Source organism: Mesoplodon densirostris, chromosome 4 (assembly GCF_025265405.1).
Source record: "Mesoplodon densirostris isolate mMesDen1 chromosome 4, mMesDen1 primary haplotype, whole genome shotgun sequence".
In the NCBI taxonomy this organism is placed as follows: Eukaryota; Metazoa; Chordata; class Mammalia; order Artiodactyla; family Ziphiidae; genus Mesoplodon; species Mesoplodon densirostris.
Genome location: NC_082664.1, coordinates 21,094,844 through 21,117,687, shown reverse-complemented (window position 1 = coordinate 21,117,687; position 22,844 = coordinate 21,094,844). Strand labels below are relative to the sequence as shown.

General features: G+C 35.0%; 1 pseudogene; it reads right to left on the bottom strand.

Moving 5' to 3' along the window:
- Positions 1 to 21,834: 21,834 nt before the first annotated feature.
- On the bottom strand, positions 21,835 to 22,351 carry LOC132488025 (large ribosomal subunit protein eL33-like; annotated as a pseudogene).
- Positions 22,352 to 22,844: the final 493 nt, after the last annotated feature.

The following is a 22,844-nucleotide window of genomic DNA, read 5'->3' as shown; positions in this document are numbered from 1 at the left end:
GGTTATATATTTATATATAGAATATTTATATTACATGGTTCTCTATGCTCCTGAGAAGCTTATGATATAGACCATCACCTGACTTTAATATCATTCTAATTTTTAAACTCCTTATCACAGAGACATATTTCTATTTGTATAACTTATTACCCAATGTTTACTTATGGAAACAATTGTACAAATGCCTAAAACACAGATTGGCTACCAAGTCAAGCACAGTTTTTTTCCATCCATATAATTTCCCAAATAAGCCCACTTACTATAATATAACAAAGCCATATATAATTGAGCTAACTTTTGAAGAGCTGGGATAAGAGAATTGCACATAGAGAAAAAAAAAGTATGAGGTTTATGAATGGGAAAAGACTTGGAGCAATAAAAGAAAAAGAAAAGAATCTCATGCATGTAGGTTTTGGGGGGTATGAGTGAACCAGAAGGTGTGGGATAGAGATGAGGTCAGAAAATCATTGTGTAGAGTTGAGATTGATCCTGTTGGCCATGGTAAGGAATTGGATTTTATTGTAAAAAGAGAAGTTATTTGAAGATTTTTAAAAGTGAGAGTAATGTGCAATGATTTAGGATTTAAAAATCTAACACTGGCTTCTGTGGGATTACATTTTTGAATATGGATAGAGCATTGAATAGTTCTTTCAGTGAAAAAGCAAAAGATTATAGTTACTTGGATTAGGCTAGCTGCAGAGAATAGCTAGAAAAGAAGAAATATTTCAAAAATATTTTGGAATAATAAACAACAGAACTTCTTATGGATTAGATGTTAAAGATGAGAAAAAAAGGAGAACTTAATAAAAATGGGTCTTAGTCTGTGTCAACTGGATGGGTAGTTGGCCCAACTACTAGAATGAGAAAGTCTTCAGAAAAAATGGATTTTGGTCAGAGCTAGGGATGAAGATGTAGGTTTTGGATAAATGTGTGAGATGCTTCTTAAACACAGATATGGAAAGAACTCTCCCTCTTGACAGATTTTATGAGAAAAGACCATCTTCACTACCATGACCTTTAGATGGAGCTGTAACTAGTTTTCCCTCCCACATTGGCAGCTTTCAAACTGCTTTAGAAATTCACATTCATCAACCTTAACTTCCTGGTCTGCAACAATTTCTAATCCAAGGTACTTGCCAAGTATTCATAAAGAGATGAACATTTTTTTCATTTTTGCAAAACTTCTTGTATATTTTTAGTACAGCATTTCTAATATTAATATAACATTCTAAAATACTTTAAGGGTGCCTTCAAGATGGCAGAGGAGTAAGACGTGGTGATCACCTTCCTCCCCACAAATACATCAAAAATACTTCTACATGTGGAACAACTCCTGCAGAACACCTACTGAATGCTGTCAGAAGACCTCAGACTTCCCAAAAGGCAAGAAACTCCCCACGTACCTGGATAGGTGAAAAAAAAAGGAAAACAGAGACAAAGAAATAGGGACAGGACCTGCACCTTGAGGAGGGAGCTGTGAAGGAGGAGAAGTTAACATACACTAGGAAGCCCCTTCACTGGTGGAGACAGGGGCTGGGTGTGGGTGGGGAAGCTTCAGAGCCATGGAGGAGAGCGCAGCAACAGGTGTGCAGAGAGCAAAGTGGAGAAATTCCTGCACAGAGGATCACTGCCAGACAGCACTCACCAGCCTGAGAGGCTTGTCTGCTCACCCACTGGGTCGGGTGGAGGCTGGGAGCTGAGGCTCTGGCTTTGGAAGTCAGACCCCAGGGAGAGGACTGGGGTTGGCTGCGTGAACATAGCCTGAAGGGGGCTAGTGCACCACAGCTAGCCAGGAGTGAGTCTGCGTAAAACTCTGGACCTGCCTAAGTGGCAAGAGACCATTGTTTCAGGGTGTGTGAGGAGATGGGATTCAGAGCACCACCTAAACAAGCTCCAGAGATGGGTGCAAGCCACAGTTATCAGTGTGGGCCCCAGAGACGGGCATGAAACGTTAAGGCTGCTGCTGCAGCCACCAAGAAACCTGTGTGCAAGCACAGGTCACTATCCAAACATCCCCTCCCAGGAGCCTGTGCAGCCTGCCACTACCAGGGTCTTGTGATCCAGGGACATCTTCCCCAGGAGAACACACGGCTCACCTCAGACTGTTGCAATGTCATGCCGGATGCTGCCCCATAAGCCAGACCTACATTCCGTGCCCCTTCCTCCCCCTTGAGTGAGCAAGACCCCCTAATCAGCCACTCTTTAACCCTGCCTTGTCTGGGTGGGGAATAGAGGCCCTCTGGCAACCTACAGGCAGAGGTGGGGCCAAATCAAGAGCTAAATCCCAGGAGTTGTGCAAACAAAGAAGAGAAAAGGAAATTTCTCCCAGCAGCCTCTGAAGCAGCAGATTAAATCTCCACAATCAACTTGATGTACCCTGCATCTGTGGAGTACCTGAAAAGACAGCAAATCATTCCAAAATTGAGGCAGTGGATTTTAGGAGCAACTGTAGACTTGGGGATTGCTTTCTAGGTCTAATTCTTTTCTGGTTTTATGTTTATCTTGTTTAGTATTTAGAGTTTATTATCATTGGTACATTTGTTTATTGATTTGGTTGCTCTCTTCCTGTTTTATTTATTGTATATATATATATTTTTTTCATTTTTCTCTCTTTGTGAATGTGTGTGTGTATGCTTCCTTGTGTGATATTGTCTGCATAGCTTGGCTTCTGCAATTTGTCCCAGGTTTCTGACTGTCTGTGTTTTTTTTTTTTTTTTTTTTTTAGTATACTTTTTAGCACTTGTTATCATTGATAGATTTCTTTTTTGGTTTAGTTGCTGTCTTCTTTCTTTCCCTCCTTTTTTTTTCATTACATTTTATTTTTTAAAATATTTTTTTCTATTTTAATAACATTATTTTATTTTATTATAATTTTTCTTGCTTGCTTGCTTTGTTTTTCTCCCTTTTCTTCAGAACTATGTGGCTGACAATGTTTTGGTGCTCTGGCCCAGTGTCAGGCCTGAGTCTCTGAGGTGGGAGAGCTAAGTTTAGGACATTGGTCCACCAGAGACATCCCAAAACATGTAATATTAAATGGCAAAAGCTCTCCCAGAGATCTCCACCTCAACACTAAGACCCACCTCCACTCAATGACCACCAAGCTACAGTGCTGGACAAACCATACCAAACAACTAGCAAGACAGGAACAACAACCTACCTATTAGCAGAGAGGCTGCATAAAATCATAATAAGTTCACAGACACCCTACTCAACACCACTCCTGCCCACCAGAAAGACAAGATCCAGCCACATCCAGCAGAACACAGACACCAGTCCCTCCCTACCAGGAAAACTACACAACCCACTGAACCAAACTTACCCACTGGGAGCAGACACCAAAAACAATGGAACTACAAAACTGCAGCCTGTGAAATGGAGACCCCAAACACAGTAAGTTAGGCAAAATGAGAGACAGAAAAATGCACAGCAGATGAAGGAGCAAGGTAAAAACGCACCAGAAAAAAAAAAATGAAGAAACACGCCAAGGCACATATTAATCAAACAATCAAAAATTAAATACAAAGAAAAAAGATTAAAAGCAGCAAGGGAAAGCAACAAATAACATACAAGGGAATCCCCGTGATGTTAAGAGCTGATATCTCAGCAGAAAATCTGCAAGCTTAAAGTTATGAAAGGCAAAAACTTACAACCAAGATTACTCTACCAAGTAAGGATCTCATTCAGACTTGACAGAGAAATTAAAACCTTTAAAGAGAAGCAAAAGTTAAGAGAATTCAGCACCACCAAACCAGCTCTACAACAAATGCTAAAGGAACTTCTCTAGGCAGGAAACACAAGAGAAAGAAAACACTTAGAATAACAAACACAAAACCATTAAGAAAATGGTAATAGGAACATACATATCAATAATTATCTTAAATGTAAATGGATTAAATGCTCCAAGCAAAGGACAGAGGCTGGCTGAATGGATACAAAAGCAAGACCCATACATATGCTGTCTAAAAGAGACCAACTTCAGACCTAGGGACACATACAGACTGAAAGTGAGGGGGTGGAAAAAGATAGTCCATGCAAATGGAAATCAAAAGAAAGTTGGAGTAGCAATTCTCATATCAGACAAAACAGACTTTAAAATAAAAACTATTACAAGAGACAAAGAAGGACACTACATAATGATCAAGGGATCAATCCAAGAAGAAGATATAACTATTGTAAATATTTATGAACCCAATGTAGGAGCACCTCAATACATACAGTAAATGCTAACAGCCATAAAAGGGGAAATCGACAGTAGCACAGTCAAAGTAGGGGACATTAACACCCCACTTTCACCAACGGACAGATCGTCCAAAATGAAAATAAATAAACAAATGCAAGCTTTAAATGATATGTTAAACAAAATGGACTTAACTGATATTTATAGGATATTCCATCCAAAAAACATCAGATTCCACTCTCTTCTCAGGTGCTCATGGAATGTTCTCCAGGATAGATCATATCTTGGGTCACAAATCAAGCCTTTGTAAATTTAAGAAACTTAAAATTGTATCAAGTATCTTTTCTGACCACAGCACTATGCGATTACATATCAATTACAGGAAAAAATCTGTAAAAAATACAAGCACATGGAGGTTAAACAATACACTACTAAGTAAATAAGAGATCACTGAAGAAATTAAAGAGGAATAAAAATACCTACAAAAAAATGACAATGACAACACAACCACCTAAAACCTATGGGATGAAGCAAAAGCTGTTCTAAGGGGGAAGTTTATAGCAACACAATACTACCTCAAGAAACAAGAAACAACTCAAATAAACAACCTAACCTTACACCTAAAGCGATTAGAGAAAGATGAAGAAAAACACCCTAAAGTTAGCAGAAGGAAAGAAATCATAAAGATCAGAGCAGAAATAAATGAAAATCAAATGAAAATGATAGCAAAGATCAATAAAACTAAAAACTGGTTCTTTGAGAAGATAAACAAAATTGATAAACCATTAGTCAAACTCATCAAGAAAAAAGGGAGAAGACTTAAATCAGTAGAATTAGTAATGCAAAAGGAGAAGTAACAAGTGACCCTGAAGAAATACAAAGGATAATGAGAGATTACTACAAGCAACTATATGCCAATATAATGGAACCCTGGAAGAAATACACAAATTCTTAGAAAAGTGCAACCTTCTGAGACTGAACCAGGAATAAATAGAAAAGATAAACAGACCAATAACAAGCACTGAAACTGAAACTGTGATTAAAAATACTCCAACAAACAAAAACCCAGGACCAGATGGCTTTACAGGCAAATACTGTCAAACATTTAGAGAAGAGCTAACACCTATCCTTCTTAAGCTCTTCCAAAATATAGCAGAGGGAGAAACACTCTCAAAGTCATTCTATGAGGCCACCATCACCCTGATATCAAAACCAGACAAAGATGCTACAAAAAAGAACATTACAGGCCAATATCACTGATGAACATAGATGCAAAAATCCTCAACAAAATACTAGCAAACAGAATCCAACAGCACATTAAAAGGATCATACACCATGATCAAGTGGGGTTTATGCCAGGAATTCAAGGATTCTTCAACATACACAAATCAATCAATGTGATAAACCTTATTAACAAATTGAAGGAGAAAAAACATATGATAATCTCAATAGATGCAGAAAAAGCTTTCAACAAAATTCAACACCAATTTTTGATAAAAACCCTCTAGAAAATAGGCATAGAGGGAACTTACCTTAACATAATAAAGTCCATAAATGAAAAACCCACAGCAAACATCATTCTCAATGGTGTAAAACATGAAACCATTTTCTCTAAGATCAGGAACAAAGCAAGGTTGTCCACTCTCACCACTATTATTCAAGATAGTTTTGGAAGTTTTAGCCACAGCAATCAGAGAAGAAAAAGAAATAAAAGTAATCAAACCAGGAAAGAAGAAGTAAACTGTCACTGTTTTGCAAATGACATGATACCATACATAGAGAATCCTAAAGATGCTACCTGAAAACTACTAGAGCTAATCAATGAATTTGGTCAAGTAGCAGGATACAAAATTAATGCATAGAAATCTCTTGCATTCCTACACACTAATGATGAAAAATATGAAAGAGAAATTAAGGAAACACTCCCATTTACCACTGTAACAAAAAGAATAAAATACCTAGGAATAAACCTACCTAAGGAGACAAAAGACTTGTATGCACAAAACTATAAGACACTGATGAAAGAAAGTAAAGGTGATACAAACAGATGGAGAGAATTACCATGTTCTTGGATTGGGAGAATCAACATTGTGAAAATAACTATACCACCCAAAGCAATCTACAGATTCAATGTAATCCCTATCAAACTACCAATGACATTTTTCACAGAACTAGAACAAAAAATATCAGAATTTGTATGGAAACACAAAAGACCCCAAACAGACAAAGCAATCTTGAGAAAGAAAAATGGAGCTGGAGGATTCAGGCTCCCTGATGTCAGACTATACTACAAAGATACAGTAATCAAGACAGTATGGTACTGGCACAAAGATATAAATATAGATCATGGAACAGGATAAAAAGCCCAGAGATAAACCCACACACATATGGTCACCTTACCTTTGATAAAAAAGACAGGAATATACAGTGGAGAAAAGACAGCCTCTTCAATAAATGGTGCTGGGAAAACTGGACAGCTACATGTAAAAGAATGAAATTAGAACACTCCCTAACACCATACACAAAAATAAACTCAAAATGGATTAAAGACCTACATGTAAGGGCAGACACTATAAAACTCTTAGAGGAAAACCTAGCAGAACACTCTATGACATAAATCACAGCAAGATCCTTTTTGACCCACTTCCTTGAGAAATGGAAATAAAGACAAAAATAAACGAATGGGACCTAATGAAACTTAAAAGCTTTTGCACAGCAAAGGAAACCATAAACAAGATGAAAAGACAACCTTCAAAATGGTAGAAAATAATTGCAAAGGAATCAACTGACAAAGGATTAATCTCCAAAATATACAAACAGGTCATGCAGTTCAATATCAAAAAACAAACAACCCAATCCCAAAATGGATAGAAGACCTAAATAGACATTTCTCCCAAGAAGATATACAGATTGCCAACAAACACAAGAAAGGATGCTCAACATCACAATTATTAGAGAAATGCAAATCAAAACTGCAATGAGGTATCACCTCACACCAATCAGAATGTCAATCAACAAAAAATCTACAAACAGTAAATGCTGGAGAGGGTGTGGAGAAAAGGGAACCCTCTTGCACTGTTTGTGGGAATGTAAATTGATACAGCCACTATGGAGAACAGTATGTAGGTTCCTCAAAAAACTAAAAATAGAACTGCCATATGACCCAGCAATCCCACTCCTGGGCATATACACTGAGAAGACCATAATTCAAAAAGAGTTATGTACCATAATTTTTATTGCAATTCTATTTACAATAACCAGGATATGGAAGCAACCTAAGTGTCCATTGACATATAAATGGATAAAGAAGATGTGGAACATATATACAATGGAATATTACTCAGCCATAAAAAGAAATGAAATTGAGTTATTTGTAGTGAGATGAATGGACCTAGAGACTGTCATACAGAGTGAAGTAAGTCAGAAGGAGGAACACAAATACTGTATGTTAACACATATATATAGAATCTAAAAAAAAATTGTTCTGAAAAACCTAGGGGCAGGACAGGAGTAAAGACGCAGACATAGAGATAGGACTTGAGGGCATGGGGGGGGAGGGGTAAGCTGGGATGAACTGGAGAGTGGCATGGGCATATATACACTACCAAATGTAAAATAGATAGCTAGTGGGAAGCAGCCATATAGCACAGGGAGATCAGCTCCATGCTTTGTGACCATCTAGAGGGGTGGGATAGAAGAGTGGGAGGGAGATGCAAGAGGGAGGAGATATGGGATGTATGTATATGTATAGCTGAATCACTTTGTTATACAACAGAAACTAACACACCATTGTAAGCAATTATATACCAATAAAGATTTTAAAAATAAATAAATAAATAAAATAGTTATTACACTGTTTTAAAGCTCAATTTCTTTCCAACCTTTCCATACAACTTCTTAACCTGCCAACAAACTCTGAGTTATTCTATTCTGATAACACACAATATTGGTCTTACCTGTGTAAACATGAGTTATTTTTAATAAATTTTTAAAAAATGACTTATGTACATGTCAATTGTTACATGTGAATCAGTGTTGTATCCATATTTATTTTCAATTCAGTAATTACAGGAATAGAGTTGTATACTCTTTATAGCCTCTATAAAATTGAGCCTCTGTTTGGTAAATAAAGGTACTCTATATTTGCTGAATTAAGTTGAGCTTCCACTCTACAAAGACAGACTAATATCTAATGGAGAGAGACATCCTTTGAAGTAAATATTTGGACAAAGTTTTACACAGTACATATACATTTACCTAATGAATTTCTTATTTATTTTAATTCTATATTATATTGTTCTAGCCAACTTGTTTTGTTGTTAAAGTTGTCAGGAGAGTTTTATCTTTAGAATATAGTTGCACAGCTTAAAGGTCTACTTGATTTTAATTTTCATAAATTCTTTTATGAATAACTTTAAAAATTTTAGCTAAATAAATAAAATATGCTACTATTTCTTTTCTGTTTCTTAAATGAAAATAATGGGGAAATAGGAAACACATAGCACAGAACCAGTTTTATTAGAGGCTTCTTGCATATTTGTGAATGGTTATATATTTTGGTTAATGAATCTTATTTCCTTAGAAAGCAGTTTTCTAGAAAGCAGGATTTGGGTAGTAAGTCACTGAATGCTAAGAGAACTAAAAAGTCAACACCAATATAGATTTTTCAAACTATTAATTTAAAATGAGTCCTGCACTTGCAAGTGGGAAAATTACATACCGTGAAATCTCAGTAATTTTTACTTAAAGCCTAAAATTTTATGTTAACATAGTAAAAAATAAATAAAATGACCAATAATATATGTAATTAGTTTATTTTTTGAGATAGACGTCAATTTATAGGTATTGAGTTTTCACATGTCTGTTTTGTGCTGTTGATTAATAGGTGAAAGAATAGCACAATACATGTTTTAACTTTTCCTGCAGAACAGCTATTTGTAATCTGTGAAATCCTGCCCTATTTTGTCCATACCTGTAAATTGATCAAAGCATGATGATGACTTTTCAAATGACTTACAGTTTAATAGAAGTTACTAAAGTTTGTATTTATCATAACTGATACATAATTCTAATGACAGTATAATTTGATACAATACAGTTGACTTCAAACTTGAACTTACTTGCTTTTATCTTTCTTCAGCACTTCCCCCAGTTTCTGGTAGAAAAGGTGATATTTGTGTTTACTCTCCACTTCTCCATGGAAATTTAACATCTTTGATTTTTTTTCAGAAAAAAAGTGCTGTGACTACTAATAGAAGTAATTTCTTGAAATGTAAAGTTAATGTTAATTTAATATGATACTCAGAGAAACTTTCCATTTTCCTCTAAATTTTTTATTTTTCAAAAATACATAGTACCTATTTGCTTTGTAGTGCCTATTTGCTTTGTAATATGGTAATTAAGTCCTCCTCCTCTCTCTCTCTCTCTCTCTCTCTCTCTCTCTCTCTCTCTCTCTCACACACACACACACACACACACACATCCTCTATCCAAAAGAATTTATATTTTTCCCTGAAATTACAGTAGGTTCTCTTTCCTAAAATTGATGTCTGTGGACCTCATATCCTCCTTTTTTAATTTTATAACACTTTGTTTACATGCTACATTTGGAATGAGTGAAAAAAATTTTACTTATTAAGTTCTATTATAACTTAATTTTACATTTTTCTTCTTTATTTTTACTCACAGAAGGATTGTTATTTACCAGATTTATCTAACTTACTTTATTTTTCTAAAGCTGTACTGAAACATATTATAATGGGTTCATGTGAAATGATCAGTGAAAACACGTCTAAGTATGATGGGCTGTCTACTTAACATAAACAATCTGATTGAAGAGAAAGTTCAGAATTCAGTAAAATAGCTATAACAGGATAAAATCTTACTGAACTTGGAAAGAATGTACTGTATGAGAAGTGTTGGTCTAGGAGTAAAAGAGCAACTACTTGGCATACATGAGAATTCTTGATAGTAGAAGAAACAAATTAGAGATAGGTCAAGGTCTTTTCTTGGCTGTACCTTATACAAGGATCTAATAGACAATGCTCAAGAGGATCCTCTTTACATCTATTTCCAAGGAAAATCACACGAAAACCAGAGAGAATTTGAAAGAAAAGAAGCAGAGTTCTTGTACAACATGAGAGATTTAAGAAGTCCCAGTTGTTGTAAAGACCATTTAGTAGTTGAGTGTGATGTTTGGGAGAAGGCACAGAAATAGAATCATGGTGATCTTAAAGACCCTATTATTAACTTTCAGTGTGACAAAATCAATTAGCATTATTGAATTTTAATTTCTTCATTATTTAAATCAGTTCTGTCTAACCATGCTACTTATGCATTGGGTTATTCTTAGGAACAACTTACTTTAATTTACCTAATGTTGTTTTTTAAAGTATAGTGCCATTGCATATATGCTTTTTGCAGATATTTTTATTAGCTATGTATTAAAAAGTAAAGACTATGAGCTGTGATAGGGAAGGAAGGTGACAAAACAAGAGGGTCAAATAAAGAATAAAGCCACAAACAAGTATGACATGTTCATGGATGGTCATGAAGGAGACATAATAGGAAGAATGGGAGAGAAGACTTTGAAGTATAGAATATCAGTTCAGAGTGGACTTTGAATGTTAGGCACAGTCGCTCACATTTCAAAACATGTGTAATAAGAAGCTTCATATCTATTTATGGAATCACACTAGAAAGTCAATATTTTATGAACACACTAGTTTAAAAAATAAAACTTTAAATTTATTTCTATGTATTTAAAAATGTAAGTTTTGTGTATTATTTTAATGGTATTATTGACTTGCCATTCAGAAGACTTTACCTAGTTGTGATGATGAACTTTGTTTAAATGCTTCAGCATCTTGCAATTTCTTATGATTATTTTCATTCATTTGTGATCAGGGTAGCTAGAGTTTGGAGTGAAATCTGTTTCCATGGAACAAAGCAAAGCTGATTGACCTTTAATGCAATTAAACCTGTGAGTTTGCCTCATTAGTCACATATTTAAACTAAATGAGCTGTTATATTTACCTAACATAATTACCTTGTAGTCCACATTTTAGAGTACATAAGGTATAGCCAACTTTATAAGATTATTTCATGCAATAAATTCCTATCTCAAAATAACTTATTGTAAAGATTATTACACATTTTGGTTTTATATGATTTTCTCATCCAAAACATTTAGAAAATCTGCACTACATGGAATGCAGTTTGAAAGATCTAAATATCTTTTGGAAAAGGACCATCTTATTTTAGTAAACATAAGAATTATAATAGTAAATATCAGTAAAGTAAACATCCAAGCAGCTTACATTTTCTCTTTCAAAGTCAATATAGTCAACTGCAGATGAGCTGAGAATTTGGTAAATACTTCTATAAGTGCACTAATACTTCTGACATGTGCATTGGGTAAATGATGGGTCATGTAATTAAATGCATAACCTCATGAGTAAGAGCTATTATGTAGTAAAATTTTGAAATAAGTAGAATATAGTAAAGGTAACATAAAAGCCATGCTGAAACCAAACATTAATATGTATTAATATTTATTAACTGACTGAAAGGGTAATAAAATAATGGCCATTTATTGATTAGCAACTACGTCTCTGACAATGTCCTAGGGTCTTCACCTGCAAATAACACAAATAATTTAGGAGGGGGTCAATTGCCACATTTTATAGATAAGCAGTCTCAGGAAGGTGATGTATACTCATAGCCTCAGCTAGCCAGTGAATGACAGAGTCAAAATTCATATGCAGACATGGTGAATCCAAGTTCAAAGTTCTTACCATTTTGATAAGTTTTTTTCAGAGTCAAAGGTGTAGCATTCACATTATTAAAATGAGTAAATGCAAAAGTGCTTGTATTTATTATATATACTTAGTAATATATAAATAAACTGTAACATGTGGCTATTGGTATATATATATATATATATATATATATATATATATATATATATATATACAATAATAATACATTTTATCAGGAAAAATGGCATTCAAATTGCAGATGATTTTGGCTTGGGGAAGCAAACCAGAAGCCACATGTACCTGGGGCCGGCTCTTCTCACCTGATTACGAGCAGATTATTTCTGCTTTTCATGTTTCATATATTTTGTCACATAATATTTTAGTTGTAAAGAGAGTATATATACTGACTCTATCACTAACTACCTATATTGTCTTAGGTGAGTTTCATTAATATTTCTTCATCTGAAAATTGGGCATATTCGAAGTATTAATCTGAAGGCTGTTGTGAGGATTAAACAGTATAACCCAGCAGAGTGCTTAGAAAGTACCAGCCACAAAGTAAGTGCTCCAAAAAGCAACTAATTTTTATTATTATAATATATTATAATTCTATATCATTTACTATTACATTACACTCCGATAAAATAACCACTATATTTATATAAATATATTTATGTAATATATTTATACTTTTATTCTAAAATTGAGTGAATATTAATCTCCATGTTTCAACTAATTTTCAATCTGATTAATTGATATACAAAATTCCTATTTTCACCCATTTCTTTAATGCTTAGTTTTATAAAAATATTCTAAGAAAATACCTAGTGTACAGATTATTAAGTATAGTGTAAAATGTTTCCAAAATGTGCAAACTAAAAAGTCATTATTATAATCTAAGTGAAAAAAATATATATATAAAATCTTGATTGTTTTTAGAGTCACTGTATAAAAGCATCGTCTGACAAGAATTGTTTCTTTTATTATATGTAGTTACTTTCAGCAATAGAAGAATAAGAAAAAACAGTATAGTATTTTGACTCAGCCATTACTATGGAAAAGTTTAACTTTGTTTAAGTTCAGGGGGAACGAAATTCACTCATAATTCCAAGAACTATGTAACAGAGGATAATTATTTCTCTTATCAAAATCCAATAAGTGTATTTTTATGTTTAAGGCACATCAAGAAAATATATATATATATATATATATATATATATAATCTTTTAATTCCTAGGAATTCAGAACCCAAACCATCATTCATTCAGGAAGTTTCCTGGGACTACTGCTTAGGACAGGTTGAACACTGCAGTGGGCGTTCACAGCCTGGGGCAGCTGGAGTATTCATGCTGTCAAGTAAGTCGACACAAACAGAGAATTACAAACTTTTATAACTCTGAAGTGTTACAAGCAGCAGGTGTTAAACTGAAATAGTACAGCTATGGAAAAGTGTAATAGAAGGGACTGATCGGATCATGGTTTAATAAGTACAGGCAAACATGAAAACATACCCGCCATTCTTTGTGGGTAAAATGAAGAATTGCTCTGATTATCAATTGGGGATGTTTGGCTAACTGGCCATCTGAGTCCATTCAGGCTGCTGTAACAAAATACCACAGACTGGGTGGCTCATAAACAACGAAACTTATTTCTCACACATTCTGGAGGCTGAGATGTTCGAGATCAAGCTGCTAGCAGATGCAGTGTGGTGGTTGATAAGGTCTCCCTTGTTCATAGATAGGGGGTTCTTGCTTTGTCCTCACATAGTAGAAGACAAAGGGATCTCTGTGGGGTCTCTATAGACACCAGTCCCCACCTCCTAATACCATCATGTGTGGGGTTAGGATTTTAACACATGAACTTTTTTTGCAAGGGACAGTGTGGGCACAGACATTCAGACCACAGTATTGGTTTCAGATAACTTTTTAAATTAAAGTTTCTCCACCTTGGAACTACTGAACTTTGGGGTCCGATGGTCCTTGGTTGTGAAGGCTGTGTGGGATGTTTACCAACATTGTTGGACTCTACCCACCAGATGCCAGTACTTCTTAGTTATAACAACAACAAATGCCTCCAGATATTACCAAATGCCCCTTGGGGGCAAAATCCTCTCCCTCTCCCAATACACACGCACCAAATGAGATTTGTTCCTCTGAAATACAGAATATAACATAATAATTGAAATCAATTTGCTCACCTATGAAAAGGCTGCTGCTCCCATTGGTTCAGAAGCTTGTCTCTGCCAGGCTTGGGGGCTCTAAGATTGTCTTGCATTTTCTCTCATTCTTATAGGGTGACTACTTTAGCATCAAGCATTGTGTCCACATCTGAGGGGGAAAAAAAAGAAAGTGAAGCAAGATGCAGTTATGCCTGGCTCTTTTTATCAGGAAAGGCAATGTTTTCCCTTCTCTTGCATACCAGCAGACTTGAGTTCAACTCTCATGGGTAAGAACTGGGTCCCACAGTCATTCCTAGTTGCCAGAGAAACTGAATAAATGTCTTTCCCACATCTCTATGGTGGATGGAGGATGAGAAGAAAGGCTTTAGCAGTGCTGCCCATGGTCTCTGAACACTTAGAGATAAAAGAAACTAAAAATATTTTATAAGCTATAAAGTATGGGACAGGGCTTCCCTGGTGGCACAGTGGTTAAGAATCTGCCTGCCAATGCAGGGGACAGGGGCACAAGCCCTAGTCTGGGAAGATCCCACATGCTGCAGAGCAACTAAGCCCATGCACCACAGCTGCTGAGCCTGCACTCGAACCTGCGAGCCACAACTACTGAACCTGAGTGCCACAACTGCTGAGGTCCAAGTGCCTACAGCCCATGTTCTGCAACAGGAGAGGCCACCGCAGGGAGAGGCCCACACGCTGCAGCAAAGAGTGGCCCCTTCTCGCGGCAAGTAGAGAAAGCCCACATGCAGCAACGAAGACCCAAAGCAGCCAAAAATAAATAAATGAAAAAATAAAAATTGAAAAAAATAAAATAAAGTATGCTAGGGACATAATGTGTTATTTAGAGTGTTCTTAAGTATTATTGCTACTATTTTGCTATAAATGATTTAATTTTGAACTTGTTTCCAGATTTCTACCAATTTTTATCAACTTGATTTTTATCAATTTCTCTTACAAAAATTCATTATATCCTCAAGCAGTTGGTATCCTTTAACCACATCCACCCAGATGAAATGTCATCTTCTGAAATCTGAATCTTCACCATCATCCTTTCTCATTTTTATCACATATTTCACACTTATCATTTTGACTTTACAGGGATATACATTTTTATTTCCCTCATTGCCAAGGTATTAAGCACTTAAAGAGCAAAAATGTCTTCTCACATATTGTAGTTTATGATCTATCACATAGTATCTGATCAATATTACCTATGGGATAGATACATAAATGGAAAAGTCTAGGAAAAAAGTATGCTTCATTGATAGCCTTAGTAGGAATCTTCTTTTTTTAAAGGTATATATTCTATTTTTTAAGAAGAACATGGCACCGCTATGTTGATTCCTAATGGTACTACTTTATGAAATCTAAGGCTCTTCATACAACATCAGATCATAAAACAAGACCAAGTGCAGAAAAAAGAAACAAGCAAACAAAGTTACAAGTAGACAGAGAATGTTCTGTGCTCCATTAGTTCTTTCCTCATTAAAGACAAAAAGGAGATCTGGAAATATGCAAACACTCTCCTCCCCAGAAGGAAACATTTTGTCAGATAAAGCAACAACTTATAATGTATATAAAAGATTAATGCTTCCCCCAGCCTTTACCACTCAGCATTCTCTCTCACCCTTTATGGAGCAATGGAAAAAAAGTGAGCAATAAACCAGTCAAAGGAACTCTGTGAGATGTAATAAAAAATATTCCTGAATTCCTGATTCCTTTTTTTTTTTTGAGAAAAGACAAAGGTTTCCTTTCAGGTGTGTAGCCCTTGTGTCCCACTATTAGGTTTGTCTTACAAACTCTGGTGCTAATTTGAGGAGCAGGAACAGTCTTTGCTGGAATTAAGGTGTTGATAGGGAAATATTTTGTAGAAATGAGTCTTTGCCTGGTAGGTTTTCTACCGCTGCCTCTCTTCTCCCAAGGGGAAATGCCATGAGACCATGAACATGGAAATAAAAGAAGAGGAAAAAATTATTTCTTCAGTAATTTTTATTTTTGGTCCTGTTGGATGTTCTTGCAATATACTACAAACACACATCCCCCACTTCCCTGATGAACCTCTGGCCAGCAGATGTCTGAACAAAAAGTATCTGAGCACAAGGGAAGCTTCTCAGGGTTCTCAGAAGTTCTCTCCTCTAAGGTAACTTCTTAGAGAAAAAAAAGATTACAGTCCACTTATATATTTTGGTATATTCTAGTGTAGAACCTTGTCAAAATGCAGGTCTGTAACAGCATATCTGACATTAATAAGTTTAACATAAAAGGAGAACTAACCCTGGGCATTGATTTTCAATCCATTTGTTCTGCTCTGAACACACAAGACTGACAAAACTTACACGAAGTATACTGGCTGAAGCCAGATCAATATCCAGTGAGAGAGAAATATAACTAGAAATAATCTTGATTCATCTTTATTTAACAAAAGATACATAATTTAGAATTTTTGATGTTTTAGTAACAAATCATGTGTAATTTACCACACCGTTACATGGCACATCAGTGGGTTGTGAGACCTGGGTAAGAATTGCTAATATAGAGCATGGTATCTTGGAGCAACTCTGTAAAATATGCTGTAGAAAATGTTTCCTGAAACCACAGTTGACCTGGGAAATTCCTAATGCCAGCCCCTGCATCATGCATTCATTTTAAAGAAGGTCAAAGACAGGAATTTTGCTTTTGACCATCAGGCTATACCCCTTCTTCTGGACCTGTAGAAAAGTATACTTTGCTAACCCTGAATTCTGTAATGGGTGTGTTCTCTACTCTCTTCCTTCCGTGACCCTGCCCAATGACCCCTTTCTACATACAGATAGGTACTCTATATATTTTTGGATTTTCTAATTTTCTCAAAGATGCAATAAGTGTGTGTGTGTGTGTATGTGTGTGTGTTTCTTTTCTTTTTCTCCTTGGTGTGGAGTGCTTTTCTAGAAGAGAGAAGAAAATAACTACTTTGTATTGGAATTTTCCACCTGGAAAATCCTACTCTAAAACTTATTTTGTTTGTTATGAAAGGGGAACACCAATATGTTAAATAATTCATTAATTCCACAGGTATTTGCAATAGTACCTTTATCATATCAAGGTGCACATCTGTATGAATCTGTTTCCAACTCTAATCTGGACACCATTACTCCATTGGTCTCCAGTGCCAGAACTGCACTGCCTTAATTACAACGTTCATTAGTTTGTCTTGATACCTACAAACCCCCAAACAGTTGCTTATTCTTTCTCAACATTATCTTGACTACTTTTGGCACTTTGCACTTTTATATGAATTTGAGGAATGTCTTGTTGAGTTCCAAGAAAAATAATGTGTTTTTTTTATTGCAATTGTTTTGAATTTATAGATTAATTCCTGTAGAAAAGGCACTTTTACAGCTAATTATCATGTTATATCTCTGCATTTATTCACATCTCTTTTTTATCCTTTAATAATATTTTATAATATTTTGCCAAGAACTTACAGTATTGTTATTTGTATTTCTAGTAACATTATGCTTTTGTTCTATTGGGAGTAGGATTTAAAACAAATTACATTTTCTAGTTGGTAATTACTGGTATATGGGAATCCAATATTTTTATGTGAATCATGAGCTAAGACTGTTTATAAAAATTTTATTTAAATTATTGTAATTTTACATGAGACTAGGATTTTATATAGATGGCCATAATAAACAAAGCTGTTATTAGATAACTAATACAGTTATCTATATAAAGTTGTTATCCTCTTCTATCCACATGTTGTTTTTTCTTCCTTTTAATACCTTTCTTCAATGTTAAGTCTTCAATAAAAGAAAGGAATTAGCCATTAATTAACCATATTAATTTGGATGTACAGAAGTCACAGAAAAATGCAAAAGATTTTCCACACTATGAGTATGCTGCAAGCAAAATTTAACTTCAGTTAGTATTTATTTTTAAAATCATCATCTCTTTCTCTGTCTCCAAGTCAACTCTATTAATTCTATTTCAGGCAATCAAGTTGCTAGTGGAATATTTTATTATTGCTAATCTTTGTTCTCCCTGAACATTTAGGCTTTGTTCAAATCTGACCTACTCTTTGTCACCCAACTTAAATCTACCTACTCTCAGAAATTTCTCTAATGTCCTCATACCAAGGTTCTTGCTCTCTTTTGAATTTCTACAGCAATCATTTTCTGGACTTTTTTAATATTAAGTATGCACACCATTAGAACAATTATTTCATTGTTATATTAATGTTACATTTAACTTATAATTAAAATTTTTTCACTTTGCTATATCTTCTCTCAAACTGTATTTTAAATGCCTTGAAGTGAGGAACTGTTCTTAGTATGTTTCCCACTAGGCAAAGACTATGATTTGCTGAAATAAATACCTATCAAGAGTGTGGATGTTTCTTCTACACCTCCATCTAGATTTCAAATATGGAGCTGCCCAGAACCATGAGGTGCTGAACTCAGGTGGGGTGACTGCAGGGAGTGTCCACTAGGATAATGCTCAGTGGAACAATCAGGGTGAGTGTGCTCCCAAGACCTCATACCAGCAGAGCCACTGGTGTGAGATTCCAACCCAAGAGAGTCACAGGCATTGAACTCCAACACATGAAAGCCATGGACTGTGCTGTGCCCAACAAAGCCATGGAGGCTATGAGTCAACCCAATGTATTTTGAAACGGGGATCCCTACTTCTGTGTGTCCAGAATGCAGGATTGCCTGGGCCTTAAGATTTTGGACTTTCTTGGGACCTATTATTTATTTTTTCATTTAGATTTCTCCATTTTGGAATGAGATGTCTATGCTATGCCTGTCCCAGCATTGTATTTCAGAAGCACATGACATATTAGATTTCACAGGTTCACAACTGGAGTCTCATCTGTATCTGATTTAGATGATATTTAGATGAAACTTTGGACATAAACTTTTGAGTTGTTTATATGTGAAAAGGATATGAATTTTGTATGACTGGTGTGGAATGTTATGGTCTGAATGTTTGTGTTTCTCCTAAAATTCATATTTTGAAATCCTAATGCTCAATGCAATGGTTATAGGAGGTAAGGGCTTTGGCAGGTGATTAATTTATGAGGGTGAAGCCCTCATGAATGGGATTAGTGTCTTTATAAAAGAATCCTATAAACCCACCCACCCCCCTGGCCTCTTCTACCTTATGAATACACAGTGAGAAGTCAGCAGTCTGTAGCTGGAAGAAGACATTTACCACAACCTAACCATGCTGGCACCTTGATCTTGGACCTCCAGCCTCCAGAACTGTGAGCAATAAATTCTTGCTGTTTATAAGTCACAAATTCTTTAGTATTTTTGTTGTAGCAACTTGAATGCACTAATACAATTTCCCACTAGGCAAAGACTATGATTTGCTGAAATAGACACCCATCACAAATATAGTAGATCTTCCTTCTGTATCCCTCACAAAACTTTTCCAGAAGTTTTTATTTTTCTCAAATGTTGGACTGTTGAATAAATAATTTTCTAAAGAGATAGAATTTTTCACTATTTTCATAGGCTAAAGCCAGTGGTAGTTTTTAAATATATGAAACTTTGACTTTTTCAAAAATTTTGAGCATGAGATTTATTTATCTAACACAAAAGGAGGAGATAATTTTGTAAATAAAGTAGGAGGCTTTTCAAAGAAAAATATTTACTTCATGTACTCATACTTTCTCAAATCCTCTCCTCTGTCAAGGGAATTTTGTTGATATATATATATATATATATATATATATATATATATATATATATATATATATATATATATATATATATATCAACAAAATAAGATTATAGATATATGATTGCCCAACAAATATCTCTTGAGCAAATACCCTATGTATTTTAATTTCTATGACCCAGTAAAATAAGAAGAAAAACGTGTTTTAAAAAAAGAGAGAGAGAGAAAGATAAGAGAATAAAAATATCCCTTTATAAATAGAATTTTTTTAGAGTGTCTTTGTCACTACATTTTGATACTTTTGAGCTGGAATGTGTAGCCTAGGCAAAGTAAACAAGAAACCAATCTTCAGAACAAAAATGTTAAAAATGTAAGGGAAAAAGGTAATGGTACCTGGCAAGTGAAGAAGAAAGGAAGATGAGTGTAGAAATAGTGAAGGAAAGTAAGTCAGGAATACAGAAATAGAGAAACTTGTGGCCAAGGGGTCAAAACTGCCACATGTGAAACATTTCAAAACTGACTTCTTGTTATTAAATGTGAGATAGTTTGGGTGTGGTTTTTGTGTGTATTGAATTCTGTTCCCTCTGTGACAGACCATTGGAATTCCTTCCATTTTAAGTGAATTGTGGTGTGTTTCACTATGATCATAAACTATATTCACTATTTTGAGTTTCTGGCAAGGTTTCGTGACTACCCTACGTTCTAAAAATTTCAAATCCCCCTTAAGCCCTATAGCTTGTTGGTCTTGAATTTTATATATACACACACACACACACACACACACACACACACACACACACACACACATAATATGTGGAGGTAAATGCCTTTCTGATATGATAAAGACAAAGTGATTTGGAAGATATTTCTAAAAATATGTCAATTCCATTAATTTTGACTTGGGGACTTTTAACAGGAGATTGTGCTCAACCACATTAAGTAGATTCTGGAGAAATACATATTTTTTCATCCTGATTGAAACAGGATTTTTAGTTATATTTTAAAGAATATAGTTTAAAAATGTTCAGAGGGTTAAACATGACCCCTCAGATAAAGAGAAATCATAATTAAGTGATGAATCTAATGAAAGATAGACCAGAACTTTTCTCATTCATTCAAACTCTAGCTGTTAAACTGAACCCTGTTTTTTTGTGCTCCAACTTCACTTCTTTCCTTACTTAAGTGAAACCTTCTGACACAAATGCATCTGCAAACCAAAGCCCCGAGGAGAGAGAAAAGTGTTCCGTCACATTCCTGACAGCACTGATTTAAGGGTCTACGTGCTGGTGCTACTTTTTTTCTTCTTTTATTTTAATTTCCTGGCTAGAAACTGGCATTTTCCATTTACTTCACTCTCCAGCTCTGGTACTGGCACATTTAATATGTAAAACAGTAGCCACAGTTTTCAGACATGAATCTTCATTTAATATTAATCTTTAAGAGTAGAGATAATAAGTTCCAAATTTGCTGATAAAAAAATGACACATATGACACAAATTATATTTTAATTCCAAAAGCGAAAAATGTTTTAGAGTAATTTCACAAATTTCATAAACATATCCTTTACTTTGAAAAATATGAAAACTCTCAAGGTCAAACAAAATTTCCCTTTTTCCTTCTTCCCTTTCTTCCTTAGTAGAGTTCTAATAGCACTATAAAAGAAACTCCTTCTCACATCTTAGTCTTTTAAGTTTAAGATGCAAAATGTGAGGACTAATGTAAATAATGTAGTTTAGAAACTTGTATTTTCCTAATTTCCTAAGGAAATGTAATTTAAATTTATATTTATTTCAGTGCTAGAGTTCAAGAATGTGGATGCCTTTATATAGGAGACAGTATTACTTGTCCCATATTCTAAAAGTTAAAGTGTCAGTTGACAAATTGATTCTTACTGTTTTCATATCTTAAACAATCAGCCTGAGTTCTTTATAGATTCTATATGTTTTCATTGGATAGATATTGTGAACTTTAAAAAATATATGTTTAGTAATATTTCCAAATTGCCTCTTTGTTTTTTTTACCAAACCAGACTTTTATTTATGTACTTTTCAATAAGTTTAAATCCTTGAAGGGTACAGCATCATGCAGATTCTGTGTCCAATGGCCTTAGCAGAAAGGTTCCTTCAGAATTTTGCACGAACCATGCCACTGTTTCCATGAGTGTGAGTTACCTTTCCCCAGATTACTCTGGTTTTGTTAGGTTTTCCACCAGGAGTTACTGTGTTATTCTTTGTACACATAAACATATCTCTTGCCTAGATAGAAGTCAGTTTCATCTCTAGTATAAATACATTCAGTTTTAAGAAGAGCTGTTTGCTCCCTCTGGTTCCAGAAACCCTGCTTATAGCCGGCAAAAATGGCCTTGGACCACAGCCTTTCAGGCAAATTTGTCGTTTTAGAAGTCTTGTTCCCAGCAGACCTCCACAGTCTCCAAATAGCTCCATATTGCCTTTTAAAATTTCTCAAAAAGTTTAGCTTTGCTACAGTTTCCAACTTCTCCCCTGAGTGTCCAGAGGTCTTCTCTGCCAGTTGGGTTATCCTGAGGTCTCTCCACTTTATTGATCGCAAAACCATTCATGGAAGGGATCGTAGATAATACCCATGCATTACAAAAATTATCTAATTTTGAGATATAAATAGACTGGTTGATGTTCCCTAACTCCTGGGTGACAGTTTCACCCATCTTAATTCCTGCAGTACAGTTTTTACAAAGGACAATATCTGTCAAAGTTTTAAAGATTTTTTTAGAGTAGTTTTAGGTTCATAGCAAAATTAAGACAAAGTTACAGAGATTTCCCATATTGCCCCTGTCCCTACAATGCATTGCCTCTCTAATTATCAACACCCCCTACCAGAGAGGTACCTTTGTTGCAATAGATGAACCTACACTGACACATCTTAATCACCCGAAGTCCATAGTTTACATAAGAGTTCACTCTCAGTTTCATACATTCTATGGGTTTGGACAAATGTGTAATGACATCCGTCTATCATTCTAGTTTTATACAGAGAGTATTTTTATTGCCTTAACAATCTTCTATGCTCTGCCATATTCACCCTTCCCCCT